The sequence below is a fragment of the Pseudorca crassidens genome, chromosome 9, assembly GCF_039906515.1.
Source record: "Pseudorca crassidens isolate mPseCra1 chromosome 9, mPseCra1.hap1, whole genome shotgun sequence".
Classification (NCBI taxonomy): Eukaryota; Metazoa; Chordata; class Mammalia; order Artiodactyla; family Delphinidae; genus Pseudorca; species Pseudorca crassidens.
Window position 1 is genome coordinate 92,173,931 of NC_090304.1, and position 21,235 is coordinate 92,195,165.

Below are 21,235 nucleotides of genomic sequence, written 5' to 3' on the forward strand. Positions count from 1 at the left end.
ATTTTCTTTCTTTCTTTCTTTCTTTCACTTTTTAGATTCCATATATATATATATATATATATATATATATATATATATATATATATATATATATATATATATATATGTTAGCATATGGTATTTGTTTTTCTCTTTCTGACTTACTTCACTCTGTATGACAGTCTCTAGGTCCATCCACCTCACTACAAATAACTCAGTTTCATTCCTTTTTAAGGCTGAGTAATATTCCATTGTATATATGTGCCACATCTTCTTTATCCATTCATCTGTTGATGGACACTTAGGTTGCTTCCATGTCCTGGCTATTGTAAATAGAGCTGCAGTGAACATTGTGGTATATGACTCTTTTTGAATTATGGTTTTCTCAGGGTATATGCCCAGTAGTGGGATGGCTGGGTCATATGGTAGTTCTATTTTTAGGTTTTTAAGGAACCTCCGTACCGTTCTCCATAGTGGGTATATCAATTTACATTCCTACCAAGAGTGCAAGAGTGTTTCCTTTTCTCCACACCCTCTCAAGCATTTATTGTTTGTAGATTTTTTGAAGATGGCCATTCTGACCAGTGTGAGATGGTATGTCATTGTAGTTTAAACAATGGACTCTTAAACAATTACTGGATCAAAGAAGAAATCACAAGGGGATTTAGAAAATATTTGGAGGCAAGTGAAATAAAAACCACTATATGTCAAAACTTATGTGATACAGTGAAAGCAGTGCTATGAGAGAAGTTTATTGTGGTAAATACTTACACTAAAAAAAGAAGAAAGTTCTCAAATCAACAAACTAAACCCAAAATGAGTAGAAGAAAGAAAATCATGAAGGCTAGAGCAGAGATAAATGAAAGAAGAAAACAATAGAGAAAAAATCAACAAAAGCAAGAGTTGATTTTTTTTTGAAAATATCAAAAATTTGACAAGTGCTTAGCTAGACTAACTAAGAAAAAATGAAAAATCAAATGAAGTTAGAAAGGAAAGAGAGGACACTACAACTGATGTTACAGAAATAAAAAAGATTATGAGACTGCTATGAACAATCATCAACCAACAAGTTGGACAACCTAGAAGAAATAAATAAATCCCTAGAAACATACAACCTACCAAGACTGAAGCATGAAGAAATAATAAATCTGAACAGACCTGTAACTATGCTGAATACAAACAGTTCTTTAAAGCAGTAATCAAAAACTTCTCAACAAAGAGAAGCCCAGGACAAGATGGCTTAACTGGAGGATTCTACCAAAGATTTAAAGAAGAAATAATACGAATCCTTCTCAAATTGTTGCAAAGAATAAAAGAGGAGGGAACATTCCCTTTGAGTGTTCAACGAAGCCAACATTACCAGATACCAAAACCAGACAAAGACACAACAACAACAACAACAACAGAAACCACTACAGATCAATATCCCTGATGAACAGTAATACAAAAATCCTAAACACAATAGTAGCAAACCGAATTCAACAGCATATTAAAAGAATCATACATTATGATCATACATCATTTATATCTGGAAAAAAGGATAGTTCAACATACAAAAATCAATCAGTGTAATGTACCACATTGATAAAAACTTGATTGTCTCAATCAGTGCAGAAAAAATATTTGACATAATTCAACACCATTTCATGATAAAAACATTAAACAAACTAGGAATAGAAGGAAACTACTTCAACATAATAAAAGCCATATTTGAAAAGCCCACAGCTAACATCATATTCAACATGGAAAGACTGAAAGCTTTTCCTCTAGAATCAGGAAAAAGGAAAAGATTCAACATAGTACAGGACATTCTAGCCAGAGCAATTAGATAAGAAAAAGAAATAAAAGGCATAAAAATTGGGAAAGAAGAAACAAAATTATCTCCATTTCCAGATGACATGATCTTATATATAGAAAATCCTAAAGATTCTACAAAAATACCTGTTAGAACTAATAAACAAATTCAGCAAAGTTGTACTATACAAAAATCAACACTCAAAAACCAGTTGCAGGCTTCCCTGGTGCGCAGTGATTGAGGGTCCGCCTGCTGATGCTGGAGATGCAGGTTCATGCCCCGGTCTGGGAAGGTCCTGCATGCTGCGGAGCAGCTAGGCTCATGAGCCACGGCCGCAGAGCCTGCACGTCTGGAGCTTGTGTTCCACAACGGGAGAGGCCACAACAGTGAGAGGCCCACGAACCCCTCCAAAAAAGAAAACAGTCCTATTTAGTATAGACTCAAAAAGGAATTAAATATTTTGGAACAAACTTAATCAAGGAGGTGAAAGACTTGTACACTAAAAAATACAAAACATTGTCAAAAAACATTCAAAGAGGTTACAGATAAATGGAAAGGCATCGCATACTTGTGGACTGGAAGACTTAATATCAAAATGTTCATACTTCCCAATGCAATCTACAGACTCAATGCAATACTTATCAAAATTCCAATGGTATTTTTTTGTGGAGATAGAAAAAAATTTCTAAAATTCATATGGTATCTCAAGGGACCCTGAATAGCCAAAACAATCTTGCAAAAAAAAAGTTGGAAGACTCAGACTTCCTGATTTCAAAATGATACTACAAAGCAGTAATAATTAAGGTGGTGTGGTACTGGCATAAAGATAGATATATAAGCCAATGGAACAGGATAGAGAGTATAGAAATAATCCCTTGCATATATGGCCAAATGATTTTTACCAAGGGTGCCAAGCCTAAACAGTAGGGAAAGAACACCAAGGGTGTTGTGGAAACTGGATGTCCACATACAACACAATGAAGTTGGACCCTTGCCTTATACTGCATACAAAAATAAACTCAAAATTGATTAAAGACCTAAACTATTAAACTTCTAGAAGAAAACATAGGGGAAATCTTTAGGACTTTAAATTTGGCAATGATTTCTTTGATATGACACCAAAAGCACAAATAACAAAATAAACAGACAAATGGGACTATACCACGAACTTAAAAACTTATGCATGCCAAAGGAAACAATGCATGAAAAGATAGTCTAAAGAATGGGAGAAAATAATTGTAAATCACACATCTGACAAAGGTTAATATCCACAATATATAAGGAATAGCTATAACTCAAAAAAAAAAAAAACCCTGATTATAAAGCGGGCAAAGGATCGAGGCTAGAGTCATGCTTGGGTATCAGCCATTGTCTTACTGTGCTAGAGTCCTCAAAGAGTAGCTGCTGACCTTATTCACTGACTGTGGCCCTCATGGCATAGTCAGTCACCAGGTTAGTGACATGCATCAGAGAAAAAAAATGGGCAAAGGAATCGAATAGATATTTCTCCAAAGAAGATATACAAATGTCCAATAAGCATATGAAAAGATGCTCAACATCAGTGATCATTAGGGAAATGCAAATCAAAACCAAAATGAGACATCACTTCACACCTATCAGAATGGCCACTATCAAAACAAGTGTTGGTGAGGATGCAGAGAGAAGTTGGAACTCTTGTGCACTGTTAGTGGGAATGTAAAATGGTGCAGTTATTGTGGAAAACAGTATGGAGGTTACTCAAAAAATTAAAAATAGATTTACCACATGACCCACTGATCCTGTTTCTGGGTATAACCAGAAGGACTGAAATCAGAATCTGAAAGAGATATGTGCACTCTCATGTTCATTGCAGCATTATTCACAATAGCCAAGATGTGGAAACAATCCAAATGCGCACCAACAAATAAATGAATAATGAGATATATACATGCAATGGAACATAATGGAAGTCTTAAGAAAAAAAGGAAATCCTGTCACATGCTACAACATGGATGAACCTCAAGGAAATTATGCTAAGTAAAATAAGCCAGTCACAAAAGGACACATAGTGTATGATTCCACGCATATGAAGTATCTAAAGTAATCAAAATCATAGAAACAGAAAGTACAAATGTGGTTACCAAGGTGGGAGGAGACGGAACCAGTATTTAGTGGGTGTAGAGTTCTGGTGTTGCAAGACAGAAGTTCTAGAGACCTGTTATACAACAATGTGAATATACTTAATGCTACTGAACTGAACATTTAAAAATGGTTAAGCTGGTAAATTTAATGTTATGTGTTTTTTATGTGACGTATGTTCTTTTCCTTTCATAGCAAATAAACATCAATGTTGAGATCCAGAGCAGTTCATTTCTTTGCTTAACATGTTAAAATGAAATAGTCTCAGTTGCTCAGTAGCTGTTGGTGACTTGAATTCTTAATTTTCTTTCATAATAAGTCAACATTAGGAGGCATATTGTTAAAAAAGAAAACTGTTGGGGCTTCCCTGGTGGCGCAGTGGTTGAGAGTCCGCCTGCCGATGCAGGGGACACGGGTTCGTGCCCCGGTCCGGGAAGATCCCACATGCCGCGGAGCGGCTGGGCCCGTGAGCCATGGCTGCTGAGCCTGTGCGTCCGGAGCCTGTGCTCCACAACGGGGGAGGCCACAACAGTAAGAGGCCCGCGTACAGCAAAAAAAAAAAAAAAAGAAAAGAAAACTGTTCTGTTAGTAAAGCAGCATGTGAATTGGCTTCAGGTAAAGTCTTGCTACACACATAGCTGCTGTCTTAGTAGGAGTAATCCCAATGCCCTTTTCCATTCTACACCACAGCTCACAAAATAACTTATATGAAAATTCTTCCTCTACAGCACGTTTTCAATGACAACAAGAAGCAAAAAATCATCAAGTGCTTCAGCCTCTTAGAAATGCTGTACAGATGCCAAGAGCTTATCATACCCTACATATCAATCACTTCAACTTACAGTAAAGCAAAATGTGTTCCAGTATACACCTTTCAATTCGCATTATATGCTATTGACATTGTGTTTGCACAACAGTATCATTTGACAAAGGAATTTTGCCAACAGTTCCATCTGATTTAGCACTAACCATATTTGTCGTTAACTTGTGGTTGGCTTTATAAACTTCTCATCAGTGGTTTGACATGTACCTTTTTTCATTATCAGGAGTTCAGTGCTGAATGATACCTTAGTAATTCTAATCTTTCCTTTGACTTCATTGATAAAATTCATCAAGTTTGTACTGGAAGGCAATATTTTGTTCCTACTCTGGAAAAAAGCTGATTGCTTTAGCAGAGAGGTGACTCTGCTTTCTCTGGCGATCATATAAAATCTTTAATGGCTTTAGTCCTCTGTGTTAGACAGGAGCTTTTTTTTTTTTTTATAGGTGATAGAAATCCACCTCAAAGTAGCCTAAGGAGGGTGGGAACGAACGTATTGACTCATAACTAAAAAGTACAGAAAAGGCAGAAAAATTGAGGAATGTTGCCTCCAGATGCTTAAAGAGCATTGTTAGGACTCTGTCTCTCCCTTACCACCTCTTGGCTCTGTGTTTCGCTGGCGGTTTCATTTTCAGGCAGGATGTTTACATGTGATAGTTGAAAAGTTGCATGATCCTTGTGACTTGGGATCCCAGAGGAATAGAACCCTCTTCTAGTGTCTATATATAGATAAAAAACATAGAGAAGACTCTGGTTGTCCTGTTTAGGTCACATGTCCATGTTGGACCCAATGACAGTGGCCCAGGGTATAAATGATTTTGATTATCAAGCCTAGACCATATGCCCACACTTATGGTCAGATTCTATTGCTAGAGGTGAAGGAAAGAATATAAACACAACATATTTTTCTTTTACTGCAGATGTATTTTTTTAACATCTTTATTGGAGTATAATTGCTTTACAATGGTGTATTAGTTTCTGTTGTATAATAAAGTGAACCAGCTATACATAAACATATATCCCCATATCTCCTCCCTCTTGCATCTCCCTCCCACCCTCCCTATCCCACCCCTCTAGGTGGTCACAAAGCACCAAGCTGATCTCCCTGTGCTATGCGGCTGCTTCCCACTAGCTATCTATTTTACGTTTGGTAGTGTATATATGTCCATGCCACTCTCTCACTTCCTCCCAGCTTCCCCTTTCCCCTTCCCCGAGTCCTCAAGTCCAGTCTCTACATCTGCGTCTTTATTCCTGTCCACTGCAGATGTATTTGAAGAAGTCTCATAAAAAATAATACAAATAAAAAATAATACCCAAGGGGCAAATAGATTACTGATTCTGTAAAATTTAATTATCAGAGATTTGTGGTTGTATTTTTTTGTACTTTCTTTTTTACTTAATTGCATAAAATCACCACATTCACAGATATTTGGAAAGAAGCTCTTCACTTTATGTCTAAAATTATTTTGAGTTAAAGTATTTGTCACTAATTTTTCCACTACATTTAATTTCAATAATCCACTCTTAAACCTTTGAGTTATTTATTTGTGTAGTGAGAATCTAAAGTTATATAATAGAAACCAATAAAATATAAATTTAACATAAACAAAAATACTCTGAAATGATATAAAAATATGTTTACGAATCCCAAACTGTGCCATGCTAACTGAATATTAGTCAAAATTAAGTGACCAAACAGACCTTATGACTCATGCACCAACTTTGAGTAAGAGATTTTTATTTAGAATATGGAGAAATTTGGGGAAAATCATAATTTTGCCTGATAATTATATCAAGTCTTTCATGGCTTTAGTCCTCTCTATTAGACAAGACTTTTTTTTTAAACGGGTGATAGAAATCAACCTCAAACTAGCCTAAAGAGGGGTAGGATAAAATGCATTTCATTTCAAATCTATGAAATATAAGTAAAGAAAATATCTAAGTGTTTTTCTTTGAGAACTACTCAAACACCTCCTGACCTCTTGCTAAACTACACAAGCCACACTCTGAGAATTAGTGCTTTATCCTACAAGGGTATTTTCAAAGTCACTCCTCCAAGAGCTTGGGTACCACAACTATCTGGGAAGCTTATAAAAGACATTGATTGACAGACTTAATTCTGACTAACCAAATAAGGCTTTTCCTGGGTGATGCTCAGAAGTCTCTATTTTTAAATAGTCACTGTAACATACCCATCTTGGCATCTGGCAATGGGATTAATTTAGGAATCACACCCTAAAGTATTCTCTCTCCACTCTATTCCCTGAGGTCAAGCAACTTAACTTATCCATTTGCCCTGTCTGTATCCCTCCTCGGTTCTCATCTAAACCTATCACATGGCTGAGTCCTCACCACAGGATACTGTGGGAAGCAGCCCCCCAAAGAGGTAATTCATAATCCTTGTGGAAGTTTTATCAGCAGGTAGGACAAGGAAAAGCAGCTTTAGTGGGGCCTGATCACCAGGCAGTTTGTCTCCACCCTCACCTGCTCTGGATCCAATAAAACTAGTTGTCTATGCCTCCTCTTCTACTGCACTTCATGAAAAAAGGAATTCTGGTGCTCAAGGAAGGTCACTCCATTTCCTACATAAAAGTTACCCTAGGAATAGGGGAGAGGTGATGAGGGATGAAATAAAAATGCTCTGAAATATAGGTGGGTATATGTTTCTTGTCTCTTCTATTCATCTCTGTCTTCATTATCTGGGTCTCGGATATATTACACAATATGTCCTTCCTGCAAAGTACAACCTGGGCAGGGAAATAAGTAAGTGGCACTTTTCAAGGATTTGGTCAGCATATATTGAGATGCAAGCTGAGGGCTTCCTGGTGGCCAAGCAGGGAATGGTCAGTGCTGCTTCTATAGTCTTAAGCAATTCAGCTCTGACCCCCAAGCTGCAAATCTCACTAAGCCAAATGAGAGCTCTGTGATTGAAAAGATCTGCCCTACTCAGAAGGCTGTTTGGTATCAGGTCATTGTCACTAGGTTATACACTTAGGGAGGAGGTAGGTGGTGTTCCATACTTTAAGCAGTTGGTGAAAGTATTCCTTCCACCTGCAAAGAGCACTTTCAATAAGGAGAATGGAAATAAATAAATAGGTTCTGCCTTTTTGCATATCTGCTGCTAGTTTAGGAATCAGCAAATTGATGGCTGCCAGCCAAACCTAGCCTGCAGCCTGTATTTATACAGCCTGGGGGACAGGGGCTAAGTATGGTGGTTGCCTTTTTAGGTTTGTAAAAATAAAACAAAGAAGAATATATGACCCACAAAACCTAAGATAGTTACCATCTGGCCCTTTACCGAAAAATTTGCTGACCTTTGGCTTAGAGTCCTTTTAGACTGGTGTACCTGGTAACTTCCTGGCTGGCCCTCCTCTTAATTGGACTCTCCCTGGATCTACCATGAAACCAACGGAGAGTCATTTCTGACCTAGTTCACATACCTGTCCTCCATTTACCAAATCCCTCTGGTGTGCAAGTAAATGTTCAACAACCAGCAATCAGAACAAAAAAGCCCTGATTTGTAGCATCTGCCGGTTTCTGTGGTGTAAATACTCCCCTCCACGGCTGGTTTCAAGCTACCAGCATGATGTTACTGAGCACAGAATTGGGAAGAAAGGCACACATCAGATCTCACTAGATGGTAGGAGCTGACTCCAGCAACCACTGCCCAGTCCTGAGAGGTGTGAAGCATCTGGAGTACTGGAAAGAGAATCATTCCCTGGTTAAATATTCTTAAATTCAAATCAAGTCATCACTACTTAACTAGTTGGATGACCTTCAAAAATTCACTTAACGTCAACGAGCTTGTTTTTTCATGTGCAAATTTGAAATAATGCTACATTATTATCTCAGAGAGAAGGATTTGGGAAGAGTGAGAATAGGTCAAGCAAACATACCACACAGCATTTGGGACACACCTTCCCCACTTTTCCTCCACTGGCCCCATAGTAGGGTGGAGGTTTCCTCTTCCCTCCTCCATCTTCTCTACAGCTCACTCTGCTTAGGCCAGGACTGGATGGGAGTCCAGTGGATCCTCCTTCTGGGTCTGTTGTGGAGGTGTTTGGGCCCCAGGAAAAGTTTGAGGTCTGAGAGAGTTGGCTGGGGCCTTATGAGCCGGATAAGCACAAAACTTTGGGTGGGTTGTCCTGAGGATGTCCTTCAAAAGAGAAAATAGTCACTGGATTCCACTTTAAGGGCTGAGTTCCAGTCTTATTTTGCTCTGTATCTACCATGGCTGGCACAATTGCATGGAAATAGGAGCCATTCAATATATAATTGCTGGATGAGTGAATGAATGCTGATTGTATCTGCCAATACATGAATGCAATCCTGATCAAATACTGATTAAGAGACTGGGCTGTGAACAGTCTGAATTTGAATACAGCTTTGTCCCTTACAAGCTCTGTATCTTTGGACAACTTACTTAACCTCTCTGGACTTCAGTTTCATCATCTACAAAACAGATAATAGTATCTACTTTCAAGAATTGATTTAAAGTATTTACTAAAATAAGTCTGGAACAATATAAGTGCTCAACAATGTAAGCTATTATTATCTTTCTCATCAAAGTCAATGTCAACAACTAACACTCATTGATACCCCCTATGCCTCATGCTCTTCTTTTAATCTATTAGTCGGTTCATCATTTCAAGGAAAGGAGGCCACAATACAATAGTACCACTCTAATATGTCAAGATGCCTAATTTTAATAGAACAGATTCATCGTAGCCAAATATTTCTATTCTTTTGGTCTCTCATGCTCATCCGATTTAAGAAGCAAAGGCTGTGATGAAATCAAAACAAGTCTGAATTATAGCAGCAAAAGATGTTAAATACATTGCCTCTGAAATGTTCTCTGCCTCACAGACATGTCCGCTCTTATCTCATCTATGTCACTATTCTTAATTCTTAGACTTTATACCTTGGGTAAGATATAGGAGAGATAATGGTTAAGAAACAGAATGTTCTTCTGTAAATATTATGATATGGTCATTTTGATGCTTTGTGGAAGTGGTAGTATGGGGTAGCATTCGACTTTTAGCCTTTATTTCTCCCAGTAACTAATGTGAGAAATGAATCTTCTCCCAGGATGGCCAGCCTTCACCCCACACCTGGACGTAGTCTCATTCCTGACCCGTAGTCCAAATATTTTACTAATGCCAAATTTGTTGTGGGCAACTTGCTGTTAAATCCTGCAATTAATCTTTGGTTTATAATTAAGTAACTGGATTTAGACTTTGGCTTAAATTTGTGGCTTTCTTGCTTTTGAGTTGGGCTGTACCTTGTGTAACAACTGGCACCATAAAATACCCAATGTCTTGAACCACTTTGGCTTAGGACAATTGCCTTGCTCCATTAGCAAAACAGTAGACAATATTCTGGGAAATGTGGCATAATTCTTCAAATTTTCATCCATAAAAATAGAAGAAATAATCCTTATTGATGTCACTAGTGGAAAAAAGTATAACAGAAATCAAAGGCCATTTCAAAACTAAGAAATGAATCAAGAGTCGGACATGGAATAAAGTAAGGGCAAGGTAACTCTCAGAGTTGGGACTTGCAGATAGGTTACAGGTGATGGATGAATTTGGTAGCAATTTTACTCACACATAAAAGCTTTTGAAAGAACCAAGCTAGTCTGCCTCTGTTTCTTTCTTTCTCTCTCCCTATCCCTCACCCCTTTCTTCCCTCCCTCTCCCCTCTCTTTCTCTGTTTCTCTCTTTTCGTCTCTGTCTCTCTGACTCTCTCTCTCCTCCCTTTTGGTGGACAGGGATATGTAAATGTCAAAATGTAGCCTAAAACCAACTTTTAAAAATTTTATCTACATTCTAAAAATGGTCCTGAGGTTATTTGTGTTTGCTTTTTGATTTACTTATATCCAATACTTTTCCATCCCTGCAATGTCTAACTGACATTTCTTAACAGTTTTTTTCCTAGTTCCCTACACTCAATATCACACACTATTCTTTTTACGTTGGAAGGTAATTCTGAGTTCACCTCTCTCCTGTTTTTTTTTTGCAGGCTTCTAGCAGCCATGAATAAACTTTCACATGTAATACTTAACTCTTTTTATAAACAGAAATTGTACAATAAAAACTGAGGTCCCCTTCCATTTAGGGGTCCGAAAAGGAATTCAAGGGGCTCTCACTGGTCAAATATGGGGCAATGTGAACTCCGAAAAGAATGACTGCAATTGTTTGAAGCACATTGAATATATAAAAGTCTCCGAGTTTATGGGAGAGAGGGAGAGGGAGTGAGAGAGAGAAGAAATCTCATTTATCATCACTGGAGGTAGGAAGCACAGAAACACCTTACTCTAAATGTTGATAATTAAAGTTAAAGAATTCGCATTCATCTTGCTTTTCCTGTGTGAATTATATTCAGGGAAATCAAAGAGCTTGAACTGATGAAGGAAAGTTCTACTTAACAGAATTGTTCCAGGGAATAAATGTGGAAAGAATTAGAAAATCACCAGCTTTTAAGCTCCTAATGAATTTGTCTATTTAGATAATAATTATTAATAGATGCTAAAGTAATTACAGATATTCACAAAGTGCCCAAACATTGCCCCACAAATTACTTACTGGCTGTAAGAGGAAAGTGCATCTACACAATGGGGAAGTCAGCCTGCCACCACCCAAACCCACTCAGCATCACTATAAGCAGGACAGTAGGCAACTACATGCCTTCTGAACACTTCATGCAACATGAAGCGTTTTTGTCCAAAATGTTGAACCAGAATCTAATTGAGCCTTCAGATCTATTTCTAGTTTATAGGAAACCTAGAAGTGTAATGAAACAAATTAACTAACACCTTGGGGAAGCAATAAGAAAATTCAGAAGATGGGTTATTCTGCAGAACAACTGCCTCATTTTTCAACAAGTCAATGTCAAAAAAGCAAAGGAAGTTGTGAGATAACTGTTCTAGCCTAAAAGAGATTTAAGAAGTAGAATGGTGGTTGCCAGGGGTGGGGGGTGGAGCAACGTGAAGTTGTTCAGTGGGTATAAAGTTTCAGTTGCACCAGATGAATAAATTCCAGAGAACTTCTGTACAATATCATGCCTATAGTTAATCCTACAACGTGCAGTTAAAAAATTAAGAGAGTAGATCTCATGTTAACACACACACACACACACACACACACACACCACAAACTAAACAAAAATAACCAATTTGCACAAGGAAACTTTTAGAGGTAATGGATATGTTTATTACATTGATTGTGGTGATGGCTTCATGAGTGTTACACATTTTGTTCCAGATAAATTTATAAAGTCTAGTCGAAACAACCCCCATTATACTCTGATCTAATTCACTCTGACTTGTTTTTTACAGACGACTTGTTTTTCTGCTTAGTTGCATATCCACACCTGGTATTTTTCTCTTTTAAGAACACTCCCCTTTACACTCCGTTCTTTGTAAGCATTCTTCATTCCAGAGAGAAGGTCACAGTTTGATAATCTTGAGAATCACAGAAGCCCATCACAAGACCAAGTCCTGATGGTCTCCAGATGATCTCTGGATGGAAGGAATGCAGGCCCTGCACGTACCCTGATCCTAATCAACAACCCTGTTCCCTGAACCATTACTATAAGACTCCTCAAAACAGCCCCCTTCCCCGGGCTGGGACACACAGTTTTGAGTGCATTATCCTGCTGTGGCCCCCCTTTGCCTAGCAAAGAAATAAAGCTATTCCTTTCTGCTTCACCCAAAACTTTGTCTCCGAGATTCAATTTGGTGCTGGTGTACAGAGACCAGAATTCGGTCACAATATGTCCAAGCTCAAATTGTACACATTAAATATTTACAGTTTTTTGTATACCAATTATACATCAATAAAACTGTTTAAAGAAAGAAAAATTTAAGAGTTGTAAGATCCAATTATTAAAATGTATGATTATTTATTGAATCCTGGCTTGAACTTGTAAAAGATGTTTTGGGGACAATTGGGGAATTTTGAATATGAACAGGATACTTGATAGAACTAAGATAATACTGTAAATCTTGTTGGGAATGATAATGGCATTGATCTTAAGTAAGAAATGCCATGTTTTAAAAAGGAGAGGCATACACACACATTTGGAAATTAAGTTTCATTTGTCTGACATTTACTTTAAAATACTTTTGCCAAAACAAAACAGGTGGAAAACAAATGGGACAAAACTAAATAGATGGAAAAAATATAGCAAAATTCTAATCATTGTTAAAACCAGATGTTAGGTATCTGAGGATTAATTATATTAGTCCATTCTACCTATTTATATAGATGTTTGAAAATGTTCAATAAAAAGTGAAAAAGAATATGAGGGTCCATAATCCCTTTGTTACAAGGAAATGGATGAAGTCACATCCATCATTGCTTTTCTCATGGTGAGTTGAAATCCACAATAAAGGTAGTAAATCTGGCAGAATTTCCAATGAAATTGTTGTGATTATAGGTACGTATAGTCATTAGTGTAACTGAGATGTTCAGGCTTCATTTATCTGTGACAAAAATTACATGTCACAAATCCTATTTTTAAAAAATTTGAAATAAAGATATATATAAATATATAACACATATATACGTTAAAAGCAAGGCTAAGTACAATAGAATGGTATCACATGGAATACCATTTCCTCCAAAGAGTTAATTATTTCTGTTTTAGGTTGGCAGGTGGTATACCATACATTTAAGTTCATACTTCTTATTGATTATACTGACATTAGATGGAATTCATTGAGTTGTTATTGGGAAAGATGAGGAATCTAGATCACTTCCAGCTTCTTTCTTCCACTGTAAGATTTGTTCCTTATATTACTACTTTTAGTGCTTCTGCGGATTGTTTTTTTTATTACGTTAGATAATACAGTCAAACCTCTATTTCATGTTAGATCACCTGTAGTCAGTATGTCTTCACTGCCAGCAGGTACGATAAATAATAATACGCCACTACTTCTTCCTTCCTTTCACCTCTCTCCCAACCCAACCAAAGAAATGGCAGAAATAATATTTTTAATAAATAAATTAATAACAATTTTAGGAAACAAGGAAGAGAACCAATAGCAGATGGAAAATTTTTGAGCACTTTCTGAAAGTCAGAAAACAAGGTCACTCCTCAGGGGTATGGGAGGCAGCAGCTTAGTGCAGGAGAAGCTTGGGTGCCAAGGACCCTGGGGAGTGGGGGAGCTGTCTGGTTGTGCCTTTGTTCTTCTCCACATTGCTTTGGGTGGACTCTTGCCCATTCTGTCATCACTACAGGTCCATGGGATGAGTCAGGGGTGGCAGTGCCCGTCAGAACCATTGGATCCACTTGGTCAGGGAAAGTGTTTAGAAGAGTTACACACAGTTTCTGCCTCCCCAGACCTGGTGGAGGGCCTGCAGAGTGAGTGCATCCAGCCTCGTGTGACCACCTGACCCAGGGCTCAGCCTGCTTCCGGTGGCTGTGGCTGCTGGGGGTCTCGGGCCACAGCGTGCTTGTCACGTGTCTCCTCTCAAGCAGTTTCCTGGCCTTGTTCCTCAGCTGAGAACCTCTCAAGACAAGTAGTCTGTGGTCCCAGCCCTCTCTGATGCCATCCCCCCCACACCAGGTCCTTCTGGAAGCCCCATACTTCTCATTGGTACCCGAGTGGCTCTCCCCTAATGAAGGTGACACACTGGAGACAGCCTGGCTGTGACAGCTATGAGTGAGCCTGTGCTCCGTGTCTGACCCCCCATGACTTTGCACTGTTCCTGACAAAGGAGGAAGCCTGCAAGGTCAAGTGGCTACCCAGGATGCCCAGGGTGAGTTCAGGCCATGGGGGATCTGGGGAGTTGACTGCATACCTACCACTTATGAAAGATTTTTAGTATTGATATTATTTCTCTTCCCATAATCACCCCTGAGGGAGGTAGTAAGATCATCCCATTTTACTGATGAGAAAACTGACACAGAAGGAGGTTAAATAATCTGCCCCAAATCACAGCAATGATCAGTAGCTTGGACCAGATTTGAGAGGTCTGACTTTAGAGTGTTTTCCTTTAACGACTGTATTTCCTGCCCATGAATAGAATTAGGATAGAGGATTAAGTAGAAAAGAGAAAGGCATGCCAAAAGAAAAAGGAAATAGAGGGTACACAATAATGGTATCCCAGAAATGCGAGCAGCATAGAGGAAAAGTTTGACTAGAAGGAGATAGTATTAAAAAGAGGAGGAGATAGGAAGGAAGTGGAAAGAAAGTCTGCAGTTTCAACCCTTGTTTATATATTGTACCTGGAAGATCCCTGTTCTTGCATTTATCAGCAAAACTTCTATTTAAGCTTAATTTTCCTACATAGTTTAAGGAGTTCTGTTTATGAGACAACACATCATTCCCTAATCTTTACAGAAAATTTGCAATTTATTTAAGAATTGCGAGGAGGAAAGGAAGGAAAGAAGGAAGTGAAAAGAATAAAGGAAGGGAGGGAGAGAAAAAAAGGAAGGAAAGCATGGAAGGAAGGGGAGAGGGAGGGAAGGATTACTAATTTTTGAAATCCCAAAGTGTGGAAAGCATAGAGTTGGAAAAGTGTTACCAAAAACACAGTAATAAATGATCCATTTGGTCAGGAAGAGGGAGAACAATTCAAGGTTACATCATATGGCAAGATTTCCTGAGGGCTTCAGAAGGAAAGAGTCTCACAATGGATTTTGTACGCAGTTATTAATTCCCCTGGGCATGTACCAGCTATATCCCCAAATCTGAGTTATCTTCATAAGGTGATTTACTTTGGCCTGCCCAGAGAGATTGTTATGAAACTGGATTAAAACATCTAATATAGTGAGTAAGCAAAGATTTCCTAGCTTTAAAAAGTCTTTGGGGGGCAAGGAAGGGGTCACAAAAGTGATCCAGGCAACTAGTACAAACATCAGTATGGAAAATAATGTATGTTTCCTTCCAGTGTACAATACATGGTATGAATCTTATTATAGGTAAATATGAAAGAAATTTCATGAACAATTACAAGTAACATGACACCCCTTGGTGCTGACACTGCCCCTTTCCATTAGATCTCTTGTGCTCAGAACCCTCTCCTGACTGGTTCAAAGTTCTTCCCAGCTGTCATCTCTTTGTAGCTCTGAATTTATCAACAATGCTTTCTATAGAAGGGGAAAATGAGAAACGAAGAAACTTCCTAAATTTCCTCTAGAAAAATAAAATGTCAAACTGGTTGGAGACAACATACACAATCCTAAGGATGAGAGACCATTATTATCTCCATTTGACAGATGAGGAACCGAAAATTCAAATAGGATAAATAAAATAGTCAAGGTCACATGAAGGGTAAATCAGTAACCTGAGATTTAATCCCAGATCTGTACAACTCCTAACTCAGATCTTAACCACAACACTGTTCTGTTTCTCATGCCATTATGACAGCCCACTTCCCAGTTACACTCTCAACCTTGAGTCAACTGCAGAGTGGAAGTCTCTTTCCCCTTATCCCACCAGAGTGTGTGACACCATAAAGCTTCAACATGTTGACATTGAAAATATTCCATTCACTTCTGCTTGTAATGTTATAGCCAACAGTTAGGGTCTATCTTTGCATTCTTTTTCCACCATCTTTTTCCTACCACTCGGCCAGTCTTTTGCCATACACAGGCTTTTGAAGTCCAAATGTTACCTGGCTACACCAAATGAAGAGACTTGCATACCCTGTTACCATAGTTAAGTACCTCTGAACTTTCTACTAGCCCAAGCAGGAACTTCATAATCCTCCATTGCACTACCTCTGAACAAAAAGTCTTCCCATCTGTTTCTGAACATCCTCAAATGGGTGCCTCGTGTGTGCCTATGAACCATCTGCTGGTCTTTTCTGTGTTTGCCTCTTCCACCCCTCTCTGTTTTGGTTCATGCCTGCTGACAAGCAATGCTTGCAAAGCTACTTGAAGGAGCATCATTGGGACTTCCATGGCTTTATTTTACACTCTGGGTAATGTTGCCTTCAGAAACTGTCTCCTCCTAATGCTAATAAAGCTAGTGATCCTTGGCTTGCCGCAGTTGTGCTAGATTTCAGGTTACAGATCAGGAGAATACCCTAAAACTCTATGCTACACTTTTGCACTGGGGTCCTGTAGCAGCATTGTTTGTGCCATAGCTCACAAAAGTATTTTGTCCACACGACAACATCTGAGGTCTAGCTCAGCCAGGCAAAATTCCTTGCTGCATGTTATTAAATCATGCAATCATAGGACTCAGAGTTAAAGGGGATGGTGAAGAGCTTCTGTGTTAACCTCGTATGTGGTGCCAAATTCCCATTTAAATCAGTGGTTTTCAAACTTTAATGTGTATCAGAATCACCTGGAAAGCTTGTTAAGTCACAAGTGTTTCTTGCAGTGTGTACCGACAACAAATTTTCTTAGCTTATTTTACCTGAATATGCTTTATTTTACCTTCATTCCTGAAGGATATCTTTTGCCTGGTATAGAATTCTGTGTTGACAGTTGTTATTCATAAGCATTTCAAAGATGTCCTTCCTCTGTTTACTGGCCTCTGTTATATACAATAAGAAGTCAGCTATCATTTGAGTCATTATTCACTTTTTATGTATTGTGTCAGTTTCCTCTGTCTACTTTGAAGATGTTCTCTTTGTCTTTAGTTTTCAGCAGTTTATCTCTAATGTGCTTAGGAGTGGTTTTCTTCAAATCTATCCTGCCTGGGGCTCTATGAAGTGCTTGAATCTGTAAGTTTATTTCTTTTTCTAAGCTTTGGACATTTTGGGTCGGGATTTCTTTACCCCCCCCCCTTATTTTCTTTATTCACTCTCTCCTTTCCTTATGGGACTTGTTAAAATAAAAAGCAAATGGAGACCAGCCTTGAAAATTCCCTGAGCAGACAAAACTACTTTAGTCATACAAGCAAAGTTTAATTTAGCTTACTTTACAAGAATAACTTGACCTAGGTCATTTCTTGTTTATGACTCTGGAAATCATAAGCAAAACTTAAACTGTTGATATGAGGTAACCACTGACCAATTCCCTATCATTTAAGAAAATTCTAATGTTATAATTAATCACTGTGAAGAATAAACAGTCACTGTATCCTTACCCTGGAGCCTCATTCCATGTTTGATTTGAATGCTCCAGGTTCACAAACTGTCTTTTTGCTGTGTACATAATAAACTTTTACTAATTACTACTTTGGTGATTCATTGGTTTTACCTTGGCTGTTTCTGAACTTTTGACAGATTCCAACTGCATCTATGTTAAACTTTATGATACTGTCCCTGAGTCTTGGTTCATCTAAAAATTTTTTTTAATGTACTGGATAACTATTGATTTATCTTTAAGTTCACTGACTTTCCTCTATAAGCGTCATCCTGCTTTTGAGTACATCAGTGACTTTTTAAACAAATCTTAGTTCTAAAATTTACATTAAAAAATTAGTGTCTATTTCTCTGCTAGTATTTCCTATGTTTTTATGTATTGCAAGGATTTTTTCTTCATGTCATTGAGAATAGTTTAAAATCTGCTCATTCCAACATCTGAGTCATCTTAGGGTTAGTCTCCACTGAATTTTTTTTCCTCCTGAAAATGAGTCACATTTTCCTGTTCTTTCATTAATAGAAATGTCCGGGATTGAATTCTAGATATCGTAAATATTATGTTGTAAAGACTATGGATTCTGTTATATTCCTCTGATAAGTATTGCTTATTTATTCTTATTGTTTTAGCACTCATTTGACTTGGTTGGACTCACACTGCAAACCTGTTCCTTGGGAAGCAGTTCAAATCTCAGTTCAGTTCTTTATCCTTTGCTGAGCAGCTTGGAATCTGCCTTGCACATGCATGGTCTGGGGACAGCCAGAGATTTGTTTAAAGACTGTACACAGCATTTGGGGATATCTCCCTCTATCTCTCTCATTTCTAGGGTTCTCCTCTCACTTTCCAGTTTCTTTCTATTGGCTATCTTTTCTGGCTCTTCAAGTTAGAAAAGTGGAAGATTTGCTTTAGGGGTTTTAGATGCCCTGTATAGTACAGTCTAAAATTTTCCTTAGGCTCAAAGCTGTGAAGACAAGAAACACACCAGTACTGTTCTTGTTTTTCAAATATCAACCCCTTTCCAGAATCTGCCTACTTTTAGTTTCTCTTCCTTCCACGCTAGATTTTATAATAGTTATTTGTGTGAAAATCTGCTCATTATAAGCTTACTTAGCCATACTAGAACTAGAACCTCCTCTAGTGATTTGAAAGGTATGCATTCTATTTCTCATTTTAATATTAACACTAAAAATGTTAATATACCTTGAATTTTTATTTAGGCATTAATATCTAGAGTTAATCAGTATCTGTGGCTTGCCAAAACCAGAACAAACACCAAGAACCTTAGCAGGGCTTGTTTCTATCTTCTTTCCTTCACCATCATCTATATTGAGATCATCTGGGATTCTCAATATAGATTATTAACCTTTTACATTTAGGCTTCTTTAGTTTCTTTGCTTGCCCTTGCTTCTTATGACCTGTGTCTTCTCTGAATTCATTTATTTCTCCTTTTGGAGTATATCCTCTAATAATTCTTTCAGAGTATGAAGTTGGTAACCTTTTTGATTTAGTTTAATTTTTTAATTAAACTTCTGTAGGTACATAGATTAATGGCAAGTGTCTGACAAAGCTTGTAATGCATAAGAGCAATCCCCTACATCCTTACTACTTAAGTTCTGCTTTCTAGACTTATTATCTATTTTTGATATATTCATTAGCTTATTATATAGGGAGATAAGTGTTCATTTCTCTTACCCTACTGCCCTCCCATACACACACACACACACACACACACACACACACACACACACACACATACCTTTCCCCTTCTCTTCCTCTCAGAAGACTATGATTTTGATTAATTACTCAGGATTTCATATTACTGGGTGTATTAGTTTCCTATTACTGCTGTAACAGATTACCAGAAACTAGTGGTGTAAACGAACACAAATTTATTACCTTACATCCTGTAGGTCAGAAGTAAAATACCAGTCTCACTGGAGTAAAGGGAAGATGTTAGCAGGGCTGGTTCCTTCTGGAAGCTCCCTGTGTTTTCCAGCTTCTAGAGACCACCTGCATTCCTTAGCTCATGGTCCCTTCCTTCATTTTCCAGACCAGCAGTGTAACATCTTTAAATCTCTCTGACTCTTTGACCTTTGCTTTAGTTGCCCATCATTTTCTCTCATGCCAAACCTCCTGCCTCCCTCTTATAAGGATCCTTTTGATTACTTTGGGCTTACTTGGAAAATCTCCCATTTTAAGATCCTTAACTTAACCACATCTATAAGTCCCTTTACAGTGTAAGTTAATATATTCACAGGTTCCAGGGATTAAGATGTGGCCATCTGGGGCAGGGGCTTGGCATAATTTTGCCTACTATACTAGGATTATATAAATCTTTCTATAAATGAATCACGTGGTATACTATGATTAAATTTTCATTACGTATATAATTTATTTTGATAATTATCTTTTGTTGTTTGCTTAATTTTCTATGTACTTACACATTTTTTTCCTATACTCTATGTTAGAATAAAAAACTCTCTTTAATATGTCAAACACTTTGGGTAAACTACTAGTTCCTGTGATGGTTAATTTTGTGTCAGCTTGACTAGGCCACAGTACCCAGGTATTTGGTCAAACATTATTCTAGATGTTTTTTGTAATATTTTTAACATGAAATTAACATTAAATCAGTAGACTCTGATTAAAGCAGATTACCCTTCATAATATGGGTGGGCCTCATCCAATTATTTGAAGGCCTTAATAGAAAAAGACTGACCTTTCCTCAAGAAGTGGGAATTTTCCAGCAGACTACCTTTGTCCTCAAACTGCAACTCTTCCCTGGGTCTCCAGCCTGACAGCCTACCCTGCAGATTTTGGATGTTCCAAGCCTGCACAATCTTGTGAGCCAATAAATCTCTCTCTCTCTCTCCCTCTGGCTATATACACAACCTCTTGGTTCTGTTTCTCTGGAAAATCCTGACTAATACAGATTTTTGTATTGACAGTGGTTCTAGAGGAACAGAATCTTAAGGATGAGTTTTCTGAATTGGTTCTGGGGTATCTGGAATAGGTTCTCTGATCTGATTAGATTTAAAGACACTAATGACTCTATTTCCAGTAATAAAGAATGATGTTTTTGTAAGAGGAGACTAGGACACAGGTTGGTATAGAGGTAAAACTATTTGAAGAGTCATAGAGAAGACAGCCATCTACAAGCCAAGCAGAGAGGCCTTAGGGGAAACCAACTTTGCCAACATTTTGACCTTGGACATCTAGCCTCCAGAATTTTGAGAAATAAATTTCTACTGTTTAAGCCACCCATCAATTATGTCTTTACAGCAATTCTGTAATATTATTTCTTCATTCCTAATTTTTTAGCCTGTTCTTATTTAATTGATATAATATTCTGTCCTGTTCCTCTGAGAATATTACCTTGATTTAAAAAAAATGTCCGGTTCCTTTAATTATCTTATTGAGTGTCCTGTTTGTTGAGTTTGGTGCTGTTTTATGTAGTGAATTTCCAGAATGTTAGGTGC

The 21,235-nt window shown here is 37.8% G+C and overlaps 1 non-coding gene across 1 annotated transcript; it reads left to right on the forward strand.

Annotated features, from left to right (window-relative positions):
• The first annotated feature begins 3,109 nt into the window (after window positions 1–3,109).
• On the forward strand, window positions 3,110–3,239 carry LOC137231349 (small nucleolar RNA SNORA3/SNORA45 family). The gene has a single exon (XR_010946473.1). It is a non-coding gene; the product is annotated as a small nucleolar RNA SNORA3/SNORA45 family (small nucleolar RNA).
• Window positions 3,240–21,235: the final 17,996 nt, after the last annotated feature.